Below are 16,455 nucleotides of genomic sequence, written 5' to 3'. Positions count from 1 at the left end.
AAACCCTGTCTCGAAAAAACCAAAAAAAAAAAAAACAAAAACAAAAAACAAAAACAAAAACAGTTGCAAATTTAAAAAAAAAATCATTGCACACCAAAATTAACCAGACCCAAAGTCTATACATCCCAATGAATTTTTTTTTGGGGGGGGAGTAGGGGGCAGGTCTTTGAGACAGGGTCTCTCTACACAGCTCTGGCTATCTTGGAACTCATTCTGTACACCAGATTGGCCTCAAACTCACAGAGATCCACCTGTCTCTGCTTCCCAAATGCTGGGATTAAAAGTGTGCCCTACCACACATGGAGGAATGATCTTCCATACAGTTTGAGTGGCCATTCAGAACGGAAGCTTCAGGGCTCACCCTGAATTGTATACTTTATATATCAGATATATTTTTATGTACTTAAACCACCACCAACAAACAATCTGTGACAGAGTTAGAACTGGAAAAACAATTAACTTTAAACCCTCTTCCCTAACCTGCGCTCTGTCCTTCCTCGCCCAATATTTAGCCTTTCATGTTCTCTGTTCTACATGTTACACCGTATCCACGTGTGCATTTGTTTATGTACGTGCAGGTAAGAGTGACTACTAGATTCCATATATGAAGAAAAGTATAACATATGGCTGCTCCCAAGAATCTAATAAGGCTTAGAATCAATCAGTATTTTAGTTTATCTTTTATTAATAGAGATATGCAAATCTCATGCCAACCTATCAAAGCCAGCTTCCCAACCACTCTGTAGTAAGTTCTTATCCTTCATACTCTGTGTGCCATTGGCATTTTCTTTTCTTTTTTATTTATTTATTTTTTGCAAGAACCTTTTAAAGTTGCTTCCTGTTCTGTGGGAGCCAGTTTAATTAAAAATAAATAATATAAACCATAAATCTATGTAAATGGATGGAGTTCATCTAAGGCGGTGGTTCTCAGCCCGTGGGCTGCAATCCCTTTGGGGTCAAATGACCCTTTCGCAGGAGTTACATCTCGGATATCAGATATTTACATTATGATTCACAACAGTAGCAAAATTACAGCTTGAAGTAGCAACGAAATAATGTTATGGTTGGGGGTCACCACAACATGAGGAACTGTGTTAAAGGGCTACAGCACTAGGGAGGTTGAGAACCAATGATCTGAGGCAAGCACAGCAATGAAGGCACTAGTCAGCTCCACTAGGAGTAAAACGCTCCTCACACAAGCCAAGTGACAGGTGCTGAGCAGATCGACTCGCAGGGAGTACCCATATATGAATATTAGTAAAGCTGTTTAGGTTTGGGTTTTTTTTTTTCCTCTCCTTGGAAAAGCTCTGCTATTTCCTTCCCTCCCATACTAGATTGTATGGCACATTCTGCTTTGGTAATCACTGTCTTATACAATAATAAAAACTATTTTCCTCAGAGAGGTTAGAAGTCATGGGAGCTCTCGGGCAGCTGAGAAGCCACTGTGGTTTTCGGTCCCTTCAACCTTTGTATGGTGCTAGACCACTCCAAGCCTCATGCAAGGCTGCAGATAAACAAGTCATACTGGTGTCACAAACCTGCATTAGTCAGTCACTGACAGCTCGTGTAGCCATAGTAAATTATCTTGATGCAAAAGCAAGCTTCTCTCCATGGGGCAGAAGACACACCCAGTTTACCCATGAAAAATAATCAAAATTTTTGAAAAATAATCAAAAGCAGAATTGTGACCATTGGTGCGGCAGGGATGGCACAGGTTTTTAATCCCAACACTCTGGAGGCAGAGGCAGGTGGGTCTCTGCGTTCAAGGCCAGCCTAGAACTCACAGAGTGAGTTCCAGAACAGCCAGGGCTACACAGAGAAACCCTGTCTCAAAAAAACAAACAAACAAAAAGGCAGAATTGTGGTAGGGAATAATGCAGTGCCCCACCACCACCACCACACGCCCCTCATCCAAGCCAGTGAATCATGAATGAGCCTAAGCCTCGTCAGAATAACCATCCAACTGAGGCCAGTTCTCATTCCGAATAAATAAACAGTGGTGGTTGGTCTAGTTCACAAGAAGCAAGGGAGGCCGGGACACAGAATGTTGCTGCATGCAGAACCGTTGCTGTGTGCGCAGGACGAGAGAACTACTCTTTCGTTTCCATGGATATTTTTTTAAAAAATTCACACATCTAGTTCCACATCAGCAAGTACTCAATAAACATCAATAATTGATGGTATAAATCTCAAGGAATTTAGAGCAAAGCCTGGCAGTTGAGAGGGGATCATAAGAGACTGTGCGGGAGCCATGACCAGCCCGAAGTTCTTAGAAGTAATTCAATACCCCCTTACACAAATGGCTGTACGCACAGAGACTTAATCCCTGGAGAACGTGGACAAGCCTCTGCTTTCCAGACTACAGGCGCATACGTCATAAAGACACTAAGAATGTTGACATGCTTTTGCCCTTTGGGTATGTTTTTAAGCCCAGCCAATACCACCTCTAGAGATCATCTATGCTGTGCTGCTCTTTGTTTTCCTATTCCCCGCCTCTTCCATCCACAATAACCTCCTCTGTGGGACACTGTCGCCCACGGTTCCATCTTGTGGCTTTAATGGGGTCGGCCAACTGGAACTCTTCTTTGGCCAATCTGGGTTCTTTCACACTTTTCTCAGGTTGGCACTAAAGGCAAAGAGGTGGCTTCTTGATGCTATGAGGTTTTGGAGCCACCATGGGGCCAAAGGCTGAGCTAGGACACAGTGACTTAATAATACATGCATCCCATCTGGGACAAAAAGCTCCAACAGTCTCAAGGGAGATTTCTGTCCAAAGACATCAAAGGTCAAAGTGGATTACCTGGTTACGGTAACACATGCAATGGATTTGGTAGCTAGTCATTAAAACAGAACCAAAGAATGTTCAACACAGAGAATGCACGTATGACAAGAAAAAGTGTACCGCATGATCACACACTGACTCTAAGCTGCACACAGGCAGTTTATACATCTTTATTTGCATGGCATCTTTCGTGCCTTCAAAGCTATATGTAATATAATGTACCATTTCGCTTCAGTACATCCTTTGTGCAAAAGGGCCACGCACAGTTAACTATTTCTTCCACTCTCTTCACCCCTCAGATAAGCAAATAATAATAATAAGCAAATCCACCACAGGTGTGTGGCCCTAGGTACGCCGAGTAAGGCAAGGAAGGCGCTGAGTCACTGTGGTTCTATGTGAAGTGGATGAACAGTCGGGGTTCACACCTACCTACAATGAATAGTGGGCTGGGAAGCTTCAGGACTAATAAGTTCTCTCATGTTAAAGCAAAATCCATGCCGAAATCCATGGTCTATGTCCTGTCACTGCAACCTTTTTCTTGCTTTTGACATTTCTGTCTATGGGAGGCCTCTTTCCAGGACATTCTCCTCGATCACCCACACTCAGAGAAGTCCTTAAAGATAATACTCACTCTACAGAGACAACTGGCCAGCAACACAGCAAACGAGACCAGAACGCCTTTCACTAACCACAAGATAATGCTTCTAAGAGCCTTCTTCATGTCCCCTTTACTGACCGCCTTCCGACTTTACTTGGAAACACTGCTTTACGGTGTTTCTGCTTTCGCTCCCCAGGGACAGGGCAACAACGTCAGATTTACCAGTCAGTGAACAGATGCTGACATATCTTCCTTTGGGCTTAAACCCCATTTCTTAATATTCTGCAAAGACAGTCCTCCAAAGGTTAAGTTTTTAAAGCAGACTATAAAGCCACAAATTGTGTCGCATACCTGTAATCTCAGCACACAGAAGCCTGGGGCAGGGAGAGCACAGTTTGAAGCCAGACTGGGCTACACAGTAAGACCTTCTGTCAAAAACAACGCATAAATAAATGGCTTTCTACGGACAAGTTGCTCAATCATAAAAGACCTTCCTTACATGGAGCCACCAAGATGCCTCAGTGGGCCAAAGGGCTTCTGGGTGAGACCAACCACCTGAGTTCAATTCCCAGAACAGCAGGAGAAAACTACCTCCAGAAGTTGTCTTCTGACCTACACATACACACAACATGGTATGCACACTCATGTGCGCACACACACAGATCAAATAATAAATCAAAAGCTGTAAAGTAAAAATCTGGGCTCTGCTGGGCAGTGACCAGCTTTCCGACTGAGGGTCCGGCTGTACTTCATACTCCTTAAATGGGCAGGCAGGAACCAGTAGGCCAACAGCGAAAATGGGTCACTGTACCCTCCGACTGCTTCACCATTTAACCATGAAAAGAGACTTACATAGCATAGAAAATGCTACAGAATCGATCTATGTACTCAGTAGGAAGCACGCACAGCTCCAAGAAAGGGATGTTCAGCCAGGCTTTAGACTTAGTCTTACAGAAGCCGAGATGAAAGGCAAAGGGTGTGCTCATCCTTGTTTTTAAAAGGACATTGATGTGAGAAGGGATTTCCGCAAGGAACGCTATCACCGAGACATATCTGGAATATAAATCACGGTAGACCCTGAAGCCTACTTGATAAAGAAAAGAAAAGAAATTGAAAGTAAACAAATGATTGATTAGAGGTATGTGACTTTCTGGAACTCTCATAGGGAAAATGATCAGTTATCATTACTAGAGAATGGTGTTTAAGCCTTCATATCAAAGCAGAGACAGAGGCCCTGGGGTTCTCAAACCAAAACAACCATAATGAAACTCTGTGAGAAGCTGCCACATGTTCTGCTTGTCAGGCGTTAGTGAATTCACGTGAATGAAGTGAGATACAGGGAGAGGAACAAAACAACAGGGACCTGTGGGGCTCAAGTTCAAAGCTACCACAGGTGATATCCGGCAACCTAATCTAACTTCCTGGGCCCTGGGTGACTCAACTGAGAGATTCAGAGATAGAATGTGGATTGGAGCTCTTTATACTTGCGGCTAAACTGTCCTGGTTTACAACACAGGCTCCAAGATTCCTAGATTGTCCCAACTCTCGCACTCACAAAGTTGCAATAGGATTCCCTTTTGGGGATGATCCTTAAGAAAACCAAAGCCCTGAAAGGCTTACTAGCCGTGGGGAGCAAACGCTTCTGTAAGCTGGGGAGAGGGAGTTTTACAACTAGAAGCGTTTAGAAGACAGTTCAGAGTCAAGCTTGGTGGTGCACACCTTTCATCTCAGCACTTGGGAGGCAGAGGCAGGCAGATCTCCGCTGAGTCCAAGGGCAGCCTAGTCTATATAGTGAGTTCCAGGACAGCCGGGACTACATGGTGAGACCCTATCTCAAAATAATAAACAACAAACAAGTTAAGAAAGAGACCATTCTGGAGACTAACACAATTCCGCAGCATATGTGTCTGAGTATGTAAGTAAACTAACGGTTCATAATAAAAATAAAAGTTTGTGCTCCACACCCCACCCCCAACAAGGCCTCATGTGTGTTGGACAAGAACATAAACGCGTTTCTCTAACTAGGAAATTCTCGGCCGAACAGAAACAAAATCTTTACTATTGAGTTTTAAGTGCCTGGTGGAAACAGACCTCCCTCCCTCCCAGCTATGCTGGCAAGACTCATTATAATATGGATTACAGCTCTACTAGCTGAGGGACGGGGCTTTTAATGTTCTCTGGGAGATAAAGAATTAATCAGCAACCCAGAAAAGAAGTTGTCTAAAAATGGATGATGTAGTCAAAGTAATTCCATTGTCTCTAAAATTGTGCCCTCAATCACCCAGCATCAAAACCCCACTATGGCAACAAACAAACTGTATGTGGTTAAAGAGACAGAATGTCCTTCTGGCTGTTATGGAAAGCAGAAAAGGGCTGACTATGAATCGGCGATGTTTCAGCTCCACAACGAACATGAATTATGATAATTGAGGCATTCTGGTGGTTAAACCAAAAGAGCAGGAAAACCAATACTTTGAGTTCCAGCAAAAGTCAAGTTTGTGGCACCAGGAACATGCAAGTGACCTTACACTTATTTCTGGACTTCCCTGCCTCCACCAAAATCAATGAGACCATTTCCCATCCCTTGCTGTCGAATCACGGCAGCTGGGAGGCCCGGACACATCGACTTGGTAGGTAAGAAGAGTCTCGAGTAAAGTCAGATACGAAACTTCTCTTTACGAGGCATACTTTTCATTGTAAAAAGCACCAAGATCTATTTATGATGCTCTCTGACTGACACCCACAAGCATTCTGGCTGACACAAACTTTGCAGATTGTAGGGAAGTCCCTGTGAGCTCTTTTAAGTACCCAGATGAGCACAACACTCAACTGCCACCATAATGAGCACCTCACAGGCGCTCATAAATTCTTTCATTCCCAGCAATCAAGAAGCAGCTGTTAAAATCCAGGAATCTTCCTAGTAGCAGATCTGAAATACCTCCGGGCTGCCCACAGAAGCTTCACAACTGCTTTCTTCTCTTCCTCCCTCCCCCACCCCAGGAGTGCCAGCCTGGCAGGATAAAGATGACCCAGGAAGGGGGGAGTGGGGTGAAGGGGAGTAGCGGATCTGGTGAAAGTAGAGACGCAAGCTCCCTTCTTTTTCACCACAAAGAAAAAACAACCCCCTGTGCCAGCCAACCAGGTTTCTCCTTCCCTCCCCCAGCACACTAACTTAGGCAGTCTGATGAGTCTGGCATTTCCAGAGTTCGCGACCTCGGCAGCCCTGAGCCCTTCCTAAAAGATTTTGAACCAGGAGCCAGCGGTGTCTGAGCTCCTTTCCAGGTTAAGGCTCAGCTTGCCTTTACCTTTTAACCCGCTGGGACGCTACTTCTGGGGTCAAGTTCAAGATGAAGGTACCCTCCTCGTCTCCCTGAGATCACTCCGCAAGAAATGTTACAATGAGACGAGTCCCACACTACTCCAGGCACAAGGGTCTGGGGCTCCCAAGCAGGAGCCTAGGCTGCCTGAAGAAGACTGTCACAGCCACAGCCCGGCGTCCACCACCCACGGCCGCGGCGCCGCGTTTCTACCTGGCCACGGCCGCATTTCCTCCCGGAGCCTCTAAACAATTAGTCAAGTAAGTTTTGGGAACGCCAGTCCAGAGATCTTGCTGTCAGCAAACACGCTACACAATGCCCAGGGCTTCCTTCCCCGCCAGCCGTTCCGGAAAGAACCGCGCCAAGCCCGGGGGCCCCCCCAACACACACCCAAAAGTCCTCCAGGAAGAACCTGAATCCTCATAATGTCTCCAAAGTAATCATTCATCACCCAAGGACAAGAAGACTCGAAATCTTGACCCTGCCCTCCACTTAGCTGGCACTAAAAGAAAAATCCTCAAGGACTGATCCCAAATCATCACCCCACCACCGCCACCACCACGGAAAGAAATTCGCGTGCATATGAGAGTCGCAGCTTGCAGGAGCCAAGCACTCACTTTCAAGACCACAGAGGACGACACGGTTCGCCCCCCGCTGAAGTTCGCTCGGCAACTTCGCGACCCGCGCACCCCGGCACTCGAGACCCCGCGGTGGCACGCGCCCCGCCCGCACGACCCCCACCCCCACCCCAGGTGCCCTGCGCAGCCCAGGCCCTGTCTAGCCAAGGGACAGAGGAGGCGGAGGAGGGACCGCTGGGAAAGTCCGCGCGCCGCGTGATCCCGGTGTCCCCCCGGCCCGGCTCTGCTGCAACCCGTTCCTCCCGGCGCGCAGGAAACGGCCTGCACCGACTCCCCGGCAGCGCTTAGCCCGAGGCCGGGAGCGCCCGGCTTGCCCGAGCCTATTCCCGGAAAGCTCCCACTGTGCGCGGCGGAGGGGGGAGGGTGGAGGGCAGGGGCGTCCCGAAACTTTCCCACCAGCCTCGCTCTCATTTCCCGGGCTGCCTCCCCGGGACCCTTCCTCCCCGCCAGCTCCGGCCACTGACCCGGGCTGCGGACGCCCGGAGGCCGACAGCGACGCCCGGGCAGACTGGAGTTTACCTGCCAGGAAAGTTTCCAGCTTCCGACGCGGTTCCCACCCCGGGGGCCGGGCCTCAGGGCGCGGCGGGCTGAGCGCTCGGCGGTGGCGGCGGCGGCGGCTCCTGCGGCGGCTCCCGAGCCCGGCTCCCGCAGCTGCCACCGCGGAGGCAGCGCTCGGGCCCGTCCCCCCGCCTCGCTCGGCCCACACCGGGACCTCATTGGCAGCGCGAGTCCCCGCCCTTGCGCGAGTTCCGGAAGGCACCTTCCTTGTGCGCGCCCGCTGGGGCTGCGCCTCCCGCGCCCCTCCCGCCTGAAGCTGCCGGGGCTCTGCGACCCGCTGGGGCGCGGCACGCGAACTTTCTGCCGGGCGCCTCCGCCCCTCCTCTCCCAGCCTGTTCCCTGCGGGAAGCCAAGCTTCCCTGGAGAAGGTTTGCTCCCCTGGGGGCTCCGCTTAGGAGTCTGCCTGTGGGACAGGACCAGAAGTGCGATTAGTCCCTCTCTTTTTTTTTTTTCAACCGTTTTAAAATCCGTATAGTGACCCGGCCTTCGGTCTACACAGCTCTTTAAAAGCATCGGAGGAGGACATATGGGAGCAATTAGCCAAGCTGAAGTTTCCGCGGATGCCTTAGAGTGGCTTTGTTGGCTTTTCTTCCCCCTCGCTTAACTATACGCAAACAAACACACTTTCTGGTTCCAAAATGAGCTAAGAGAGATGGACAGTAAATCTCATCCACTGCACCTTTTTCTGTGCAAAAGTGAATTGGGGATGCTCGCGGGGTCAGTGATTGCCCAGGGTCGGAGAGTCCACCGCCTCCTCCAAATCTGTGACTGGCGATGCGGGTCTGGGCTAAGTCCACTGGCCTGCGCATTGCTTCCTTGTCAGGAGGAGGAGTCCTGGAGGGGGAACAGACAAAGATGCTATTATTATGTAGGCTGGTGGCAGTAAATTGAACTCCCTAGTTCCCAAAATGTTTTGTTATTCCCAACAAACAGAAGGCCAAGAATGGCATAGGATAGATGGGTCCTCCAGAACCTCTCAGGAACCCAGGCAGTCAGTTTACATGGAAGGAGTCTCAACCCACTCTATTCCCAAAGCCCTTTGGACCCCCTTTCTTTGCAGAAGGATCAAGTAGAAATTCCAAAAGGAACTGAGCACAGGCCGCCCATCCGTGTGCAGAGTGAAGAATACAGAAGGCGCTATAAATGACTTTATGTGCAACCCCTAACCTTTGCTGTGGCAAACCCGCCTTTAAAGACAACTGTGTTTTAAACAATTTTCCCTATAAAAACTTCAACCTCACGTAGAGCTTCCCAGTATAAAGATAACAGCAGGAATGGTGTTCATATTTAAAGTTCCTGTGAAAAGCGGCAGGAAGCAAAAGGCCACGCCATCTCTCTGTAATAAATAAAAGATGACCAAAATGGGCTGGATATTTTTTACTTGTACATTCAAAGGCCTGATTATCACGATATTTATATTTAAGCAGCAACACTATCCCAGCCTTTTCTCAAGCAAAGCAGGACATGAATATTCAAAGCAAGCTAGAGCATAGCTCGGGAAGCAGGAGAAGTTTGGACATACTTCCCCGCGCTGACGTGCCTGGTTGATAAAAACCAGGGTGATGTTTGATGAACTTCTCTTGGAATACAGTGTGTAAGAGTAGCCACTTTCAACCACAGATCACAAAGGCAGCCGACAACAATAAGAACGACATCAACTCAGCAGTCAGTCCAGTCTGAAATCCTAAGATGGATGAGAAACTCCTGAAGAAAAAAACAGGTACAACTTCCTGCCTCGGGCTTGTCCGCAGTGGACAAAATGGGTAGGTGACGGGTACAATTCATAATGTTTTGCGCCTTCCTCTTGGGCTATCCTTGACTCTTCCCAAACTTTAATGAAATTGCTTAAAGAGCCTTGGAGACAATCAAGTTTCTTTCCCTCTCCCCTCAGACTTGACCAAGTAGCAAGGAGAGCAATCACAGAAAGTAAATATGCTAGTTTCTTGCATCACCTTTATTTCGGGTTGAAAAGGGCTTGGTTTTATAGTTTCAGAAGTCAAGGGCACTCATGAAGAAATCTCACCACTGCCTGGTTAGGGGTGCTTAACATTCTACACAGGCAGGGAGCTAGCAATGTGATATTTGTGCACAGAAGGGCCCTGTTTCCCCTTCTTCCGGTAGTGTTTACATAATCCGAACTACATGTTATTAAGCACAACCTGATCTCTTGCTCTAAACAATTTCTTTATATACAGAACGTTGTACTGAGAACATCAAAGCTGTCTTAACCTGTGAGTGAAAATGATACATGTTAGAAAAGTTAAGACCCAAGGTACAACAGAGTAAAGAAAAAAATCATGGGTGAGAATAAAAAACCGGGGGGGAGGGGGGCACATGACGTGTAAGGATGACCAGAATCTCTTCTAACACTTCTTAAGAAGTCTCTTCTTGAGCTGGCCCCTGCACTCAGGAGAGATGCCCCCCCTCATCCCTCACCACAAGTGAAGGTGAACCAACCCTGAAGGCATGCATAAGGGGGAGCTGACTCATCCTGCGGGAGGTGTGTGGTCCCAGTGGTCGGGGACTGACCAGCTTGGCTACCACGCAGGCCCACCCTAGCATCTACCCTGTCTAGGACCCGCTGAAGCTCCTGAAGCGATGATACACAAGATCTCCAAGACTTGGGACAGACACAAGATATCCCAGAGGAGCTCAGGTGAGGATCTAGTGAGGGTGGTGCTCCAGGAATCAGAGGCCTTGAACCAGACCAGTGAGTGAATCATTGCTACGAATGTGCCCATAAAGCTGACAGGACAAAGAGATATACAATGCCACCAGGATGAATGGAGAGGTGTTGGAGAGGCAGGAAAGAAGGGGAAGCAAAGAGATTTTTCTGTTGTTGTTTTGGTTTGTTTGGATGGGGGTTGTTTTTTATTTCATTTGCCTGCTTGCTTTGTTTTGTTTTCTTTTGTAAAGGGGTGCAGCAGAGATGGGGGGATATGGAGGGACTGGGAGATGAGCAGAATTGGGGTGCACGATGTGAAACTTCCAAAGACTCAATAAAAAAGTTAAATTTTTAAAAGTGTCTTCTTAATATGTAGAGTATTAGCTGAACACAAGTTCAAACAATGAATTTTCATGCCTTGAAAACTACCTGCTTTTCCCTTAAATAATAATAAAAGGTGCTTTTAGCTGGTTATTAGGCAACTTTGTATTTTCTGGGGCAACAGAGGCTCAGGAATCACCACTTGCTTTTCTTGGGGCTCTCCACTAAGCCAGTTTTTTTTTTTTTTTTAATTTATTTATTTATTATGTGTACAACGTTCTGCTTCCCACACACCAGAAGAGGGCGCCAGACCTCATTACAGATGGTTGTGAGCCATCATGTGGTTGCTGGGAATTGAACTCAGGACCTCTGGAAGAGCAGTCAATGCTCTTAACCTCTGAGCCATCTCTCCAGCCCTCTTTTTGGTTTTTCTAGACAGGGTTTCTCTGTGGCTTTGGAGCCTATCCTGGAACTAGCTCTGTAGACCAGGCTGGTCACTAAGCCAGTTTTTAAAATTCCCTAATTCCTTGTCTAGGCCAGGTGGTGGTGGTACTTGCCTTTAATCCCAGCACTCAGGAGGCAGAGCCAGGCGGACCTCTATGAGTTTGAGGCCAGCCTGGTCTACAAAGTTACAGGACAGGCTCCAAAGCTACAGAGAAACCCTGTCTTGAAGAAGAAGAAAAAAAAAAACCCTAAATAAATAAACAAATAAAAGTTCCCTAATTCCTTGTGTGTTTCTAACAACTGAAGGAGGAAGCGGGAACCCCAGATTGCACAGATACTCTGAGCCACACACATTCCCACATTCCTCATGTATACATGTGATCTCCTGGGTTGCGTGTGGAAATTTTCTGGCACTCTGCCAACAATGTAGCTTTTCTCAGCAGACGGAAAGAAAAGAGCAACTATGAAACTGGTTATTTTACCGCACAGTTTACTGCCCAGGGCAATAGACTGAGGAAGGCATTGAGAAAAGAATGTGCCTCGTGAGTGTTGCTGTATTTCTCCCCCTTGGTCAGATTCCTGAGTAGCTCTATTTTAAATCAAGTCTAATTTAGGTTCCTAGCCAGTGTTTATTATGGGATGTGTAGTATAGGCCACACTGTAAAGAGTTTTTAAGTTTAAACTTCAACGCCAGATGAAATTTTAAAAATTAGTAACAAAAGGTAAAAAATCCAAACTTAAGCACACACTTCTCCTTCCTTGGAGGGTCTTTCGAGAGTTGCAGAATTCATTCTTTTCTTTTGGCTTGTTCATTCCTCCTCTGCTTTTTAACATTTTTGAGAAAGAAAAAAAAAGACCTGGGGAATAATAAAATAAATTGGGTGTAGTTGTACATCATTTGAGAAAAGCAATGAAATTCACTGCCCCATAGAGTCCCTGTCTGTGCATTGATGCATAGTCTCACGGGTTTGCTAATACCGTGGTCATACGGGCTGATGGCGGACATTCGTCCAGGGGTTCAGAAATCCACTGCTCCCCTCAGTTGGCCAGGCGGTTAAAGGAGTCATGGTCAAATGCATTGCCTGCCAGTAGTGTAGGAACTCATCCAACACAGGGAGTCATTTAAATGGATAAGAAACCCAGTGAGGGACGAGAGTAGGAGAAATAGATTGAGGGGTTCACATTGCGTTATAAGATGTGGGAATAGAGCTGGAAAGATGGCTCGGCTGGTAAAGACATCTGCCACCAAGCATAGTAACCTGAGCTGGATCCCTGGGACCAACAGAGTAAAGGGGAGAGCCACTCCCCCAAGGCTGGTCTCTGAAAATGAATGCATGAATAAATAAATAAATAAATAAATAAATAAATAAATAAATGTAATAAAATTTTATTTTTGATTCAAGGTTTAACTTTATCAGTAGTCTCAGAGTATCACAGTGTAACCAACTATCCCGGTAATAAAACTTTTTAAAGACTGTGGGAATAGCTGAAGTCCTGGAAAAGCCTAGCTTAGAGTAACATGCAGTGTGAATAATTGGGTTGTTACTGTCGTTGCTGCAGCTGCTGTGTATCTAAACTGGGCTTCATCTTCAGATCCTCCTGCCTCAGCCACCCAGTGCTGGGATCATGGGAGTACACATTATCTTCCACATATAAAACTAGATTTATTCAACTCTTCTGATTGTGAAATGATCTGAAGACAGAAGCAGATTTTTTTTTTTTTTCAGAAAAGGTGAGATAATGCAATTGGGTACTAATTCAACCATCACCTGCTGAATCCACTTATGATCACATGAAAGTAGCCTGCTGATTTGGAGAATAAAAGGTATATTTTACAGTTTCCTTCTTAGAAGTAGGACTTCCCTTTTTCCACCAAGCTTTGTAAGAAGAAACACTAAAATCAAAGTAGTAACATCCAGGTTGCTGCTCTGATTTCGTCCTATTTGTGATTATGGGCAATCCATCTAATCTTTTTGACCTGTGGTCCTCATCTACAAAATTAGAAGACTATAGCATCTCTGCCTCACAGGTCTGTTAGAAGAATAAACAAGATAAGATTTGTAAAAACTTAGTAAGTTGGAAAGTAGTCAGTGAAGGTTCGTGTTGAGTTAACAGACAAGATGTTTTTCACCTCTTGGTAACCAGGGGCCAGTATGCTTGGAATAACCAGAACAATCCAGAATACCCACATCTGCACACCGAGAAAGAGTGACTTCATGACGATTCAGGAGGAGATAATAACACCAATTAAGTCCTCAGGGTCTCATCTGGGGGTAAATTGACAGTTCTTGTCTCAAACAGTAGCACACAGGAACAATTTACAAAGATTTGATTTTCTCCCATGTTAGTGTTAAAGAGGAAGAATTATAGTGCACACCCTATACTGACATACCTCGCTATATGCACATGAACATACAAGTTGTTGGTTTTGCGACAGGGTCTCATCTTATAGCCCTGACTGGCCTTGAACCCCCTATGCAGAACAGACTGGCCTCCACTTCACAAAGAGACAAATGTCTCCGCCTCCCCAAGTGTTGGATTAAAAGCTTCATCACAACCAGTCTGGAAATTCGTTCTTTTGTTTGTTCATTATCTTTTTGAGGCAGGCTCTCACTGTGTGGTTCTGGCTGTCCTAGAACTTACTATGTAGACCAAGATGGCCTTGAACTCAGAAACCTACCTGCCTTTTCTGGGATTAAAGGCACATGGCCTTTGGTTTGGAAATTCTTAACTAAATAATGTAGTAATGTAAAGGATTTATTCCTTTAAGAAATCCTAGCTAGAAATTTTTGCAAGAGCCTTTACTATCTTATTTATACTGCTTATCAATGGCTGTCTCTTTGGTCCTACGAAATAGGAAGCCTAAATGCTAGTGAGATTATGAACTTGAACCTCTACAAAGAGTTTCCTAAGAGCAGTTGTTATGGAAAATGACTTTGCATCTGAACATGGTGCCGGGCACTCATTATACCAGCACTTGAAAGGCTAAGGCAGGAGAGTGATCATGTTTGAGGCCAGTCTGGGACTTCAACTGCCTTGCAAAACCGGGCATAGTAGCACATGTCACGCCAGCACTCTGGAGGTTTAGCCAAGAGAACTGAGATTGGAAGTCAAACCTGGACAACATCGGAAGATATTGCTCCAAAAGGAAGGAAAGAAAGGAAAATACAGGAAAGGAGGGTGTGTGGGGGGGCTGTAAATATAGAGTGTTCTGCCAAACTGGAAACTCTAGTGATCAGTCTGCTGTTTCTACCTTTACAGTCACACCACCCAGCCTTGAAACGGATGAAGGCTGCTGGTATTATTGGTAAAAATAATCAGTTTGATAGAACTAAGAAATTTTGACTATAAAAAGACAATGTAGTAAAGGCAATCGTAACTCTCATGCTGAAAGGAAAGTATATAAAACAGGATTCGTACACTTAGAAAACCATTTTGAGCTAGTATCCACATTTTAGTAATTATTAACATGAAATAGTATCAGAAATAAGATAATTTTAACACTTATAATTTAACTCTTAGAAGTTCTATTAAAGATCTAAACATCTGTCAGACGGTGGTGGCACAAACCTTTAATCTACTCCCAAGGCAGAGGCCAGTGGATCTCTGTGAGTTCAAGGCCAGCCTGGTCTAGAAAGTGAGTTCCAGGACAGCCAGAACTGTAACACAGAGAAACCCTGTCTTGAAAAAAACAAACGAAGGATCTAAACATCTTAGAACTGAGACAGAGGTGGTTGAAACTCTTGCTTCTGTCTTCCTGTGTGTCATGTGTCTGTGTCATGTCACATGTAACACGAGTACATGTGATTCTCTATAAATATCAGAAAATATTAAACTACCAGGCTTCATTAAAGGAGTCACCCTCACCTAAGGCATCTACCCTGAAAACCAGCTGCTTGGTGAAAATGGGTTTGACTACTTAGCTTTAGCTAAAATCCTGTTTCCTGTCAATGATTTTCAAGGTCTTCCAATGCCAACATCTGCATTCACAGCTAGTCTATTGCTTGTTCCTCTTCTAGCTTTTCAATGGCTTTGAAAAGACTACCTGAAGGTAAAGAGATGACTGCTACAGTTACAGTAGAAACCAGTTAAAACAAGATGTCAGTGACCCAAAAGAAGACAGCCGTCGCTGAGCGTTAGAATTAGATGATATGCCCTCTGCCTCTTCATCTCCTTCTCAATTTTCCATGCCCAATCTTACCCCTGGGAATGTACCCAGATATTAGAGGCCTAAATCTTGTTGACCAAAGAATCCATTGAGGGAAATCTAATCTGGAAAGCTATGTTTAAAATATTGTTCAAAATCCGGGGGGAGGGGCATGCATAGAAATTAGAATACTCATCTATCACTCCTGGGGCTATGCAATGATATCACTTCTCTGAAAACACAGTGTGAGAGTTCCTTAAAAATAAATAAACGAACTAAATATGCAGTTGCCATATAACCCAGCAATTATACTCGTGGGCATTTATCCCAGAGAAATGAAGACTGACGTTCATAGGAAAACCTAAACACAAAATGCACACAACAGCTTTATTCATAATAGATGACAACTGGAAACAATCCGTGCCTGTTGAAGGATGAATGGGCAAATAAATTAATACGTAACTACTACTACTCAGCAGTAAAAAGGAATGAATTATTGTTACATACAACTTGTATTTTTCTCTGGAGAATTACACTGAATGAAAACAAAACAAAACAAAAAAACAAAAACAAACAACCAAGCTGGGTGTGGTGGCTCGTTCCTAGGACTAGGAAGTCGAAGCAGGAAGGCGAAGTATATATGGTGTCATGGGCTCCATAGTGAGTGGAGCTTGAGATCAGCATGGGGTATTTAGTGAGACCTTGTCTCGAAAAACAACAAAGACAGAAGGGGAGAGAAGAGAGAGGTAGGAAGGCAGGTGAATCCAAAACATTACAGGATCCATTCAAATAGCCTCCTGGAACTGGCAGACTTATAGAAAGGAACAACAGATCAGTGGTCGAGAACTGTCTAAGGACAGCTGAAGGATGGGCGTTTCTAACACAGTGGTTCTCAACCTTCTTAAGGCTGGGACCCTTTTATGCAGTTCCTTGTGTTGTGGTGACCTGCAACCATAAAATTATTATTATTATTTTTTTTTTTTTT

General features: G+C 45.4%; 1 protein-coding gene across 2 annotated transcripts in view; it reads right to left on the bottom strand.

The window, feature by feature from the left end:
* The window catches only part of Tanc1 (tetratricopeptide repeat, ankyrin repeat and coiled-coil containing 1), a 222,244-nt gene extending 214,246 nt beyond the window's left edge, over nucleotides 1–7,998 (bottom strand). For both annotated transcript variants that reach the window (XM_026778563.1, XM_013345955.2), the window contains exon 1: nucleotides 7,855–7,998. The gene's annotated coding sequence lies outside the window, so the exon portion shown is untranslated. The remainder of the gene's footprint in view (nucleotides 1–7,854) is intronic.
* Between the last annotated feature and the right edge of the window lie 8,457 nt (nucleotides 7,999–16,455).

This window comes from Microtus ochrogaster, chromosome 4 (assembly GCF_000317375.1).
Source record: "Microtus ochrogaster isolate Prairie Vole_2 chromosome 4, MicOch1.0, whole genome shotgun sequence".
In the NCBI taxonomy this organism is placed as follows: domain Eukaryota; kingdom Metazoa; phylum Chordata; class Mammalia; order Rodentia; family Cricetidae; genus Microtus; species Microtus ochrogaster.
The sequence above is the reverse complement of the archived record's forward strand: the minus strand, read 5'-3'. Positions and strand labels throughout refer to the sequence as shown.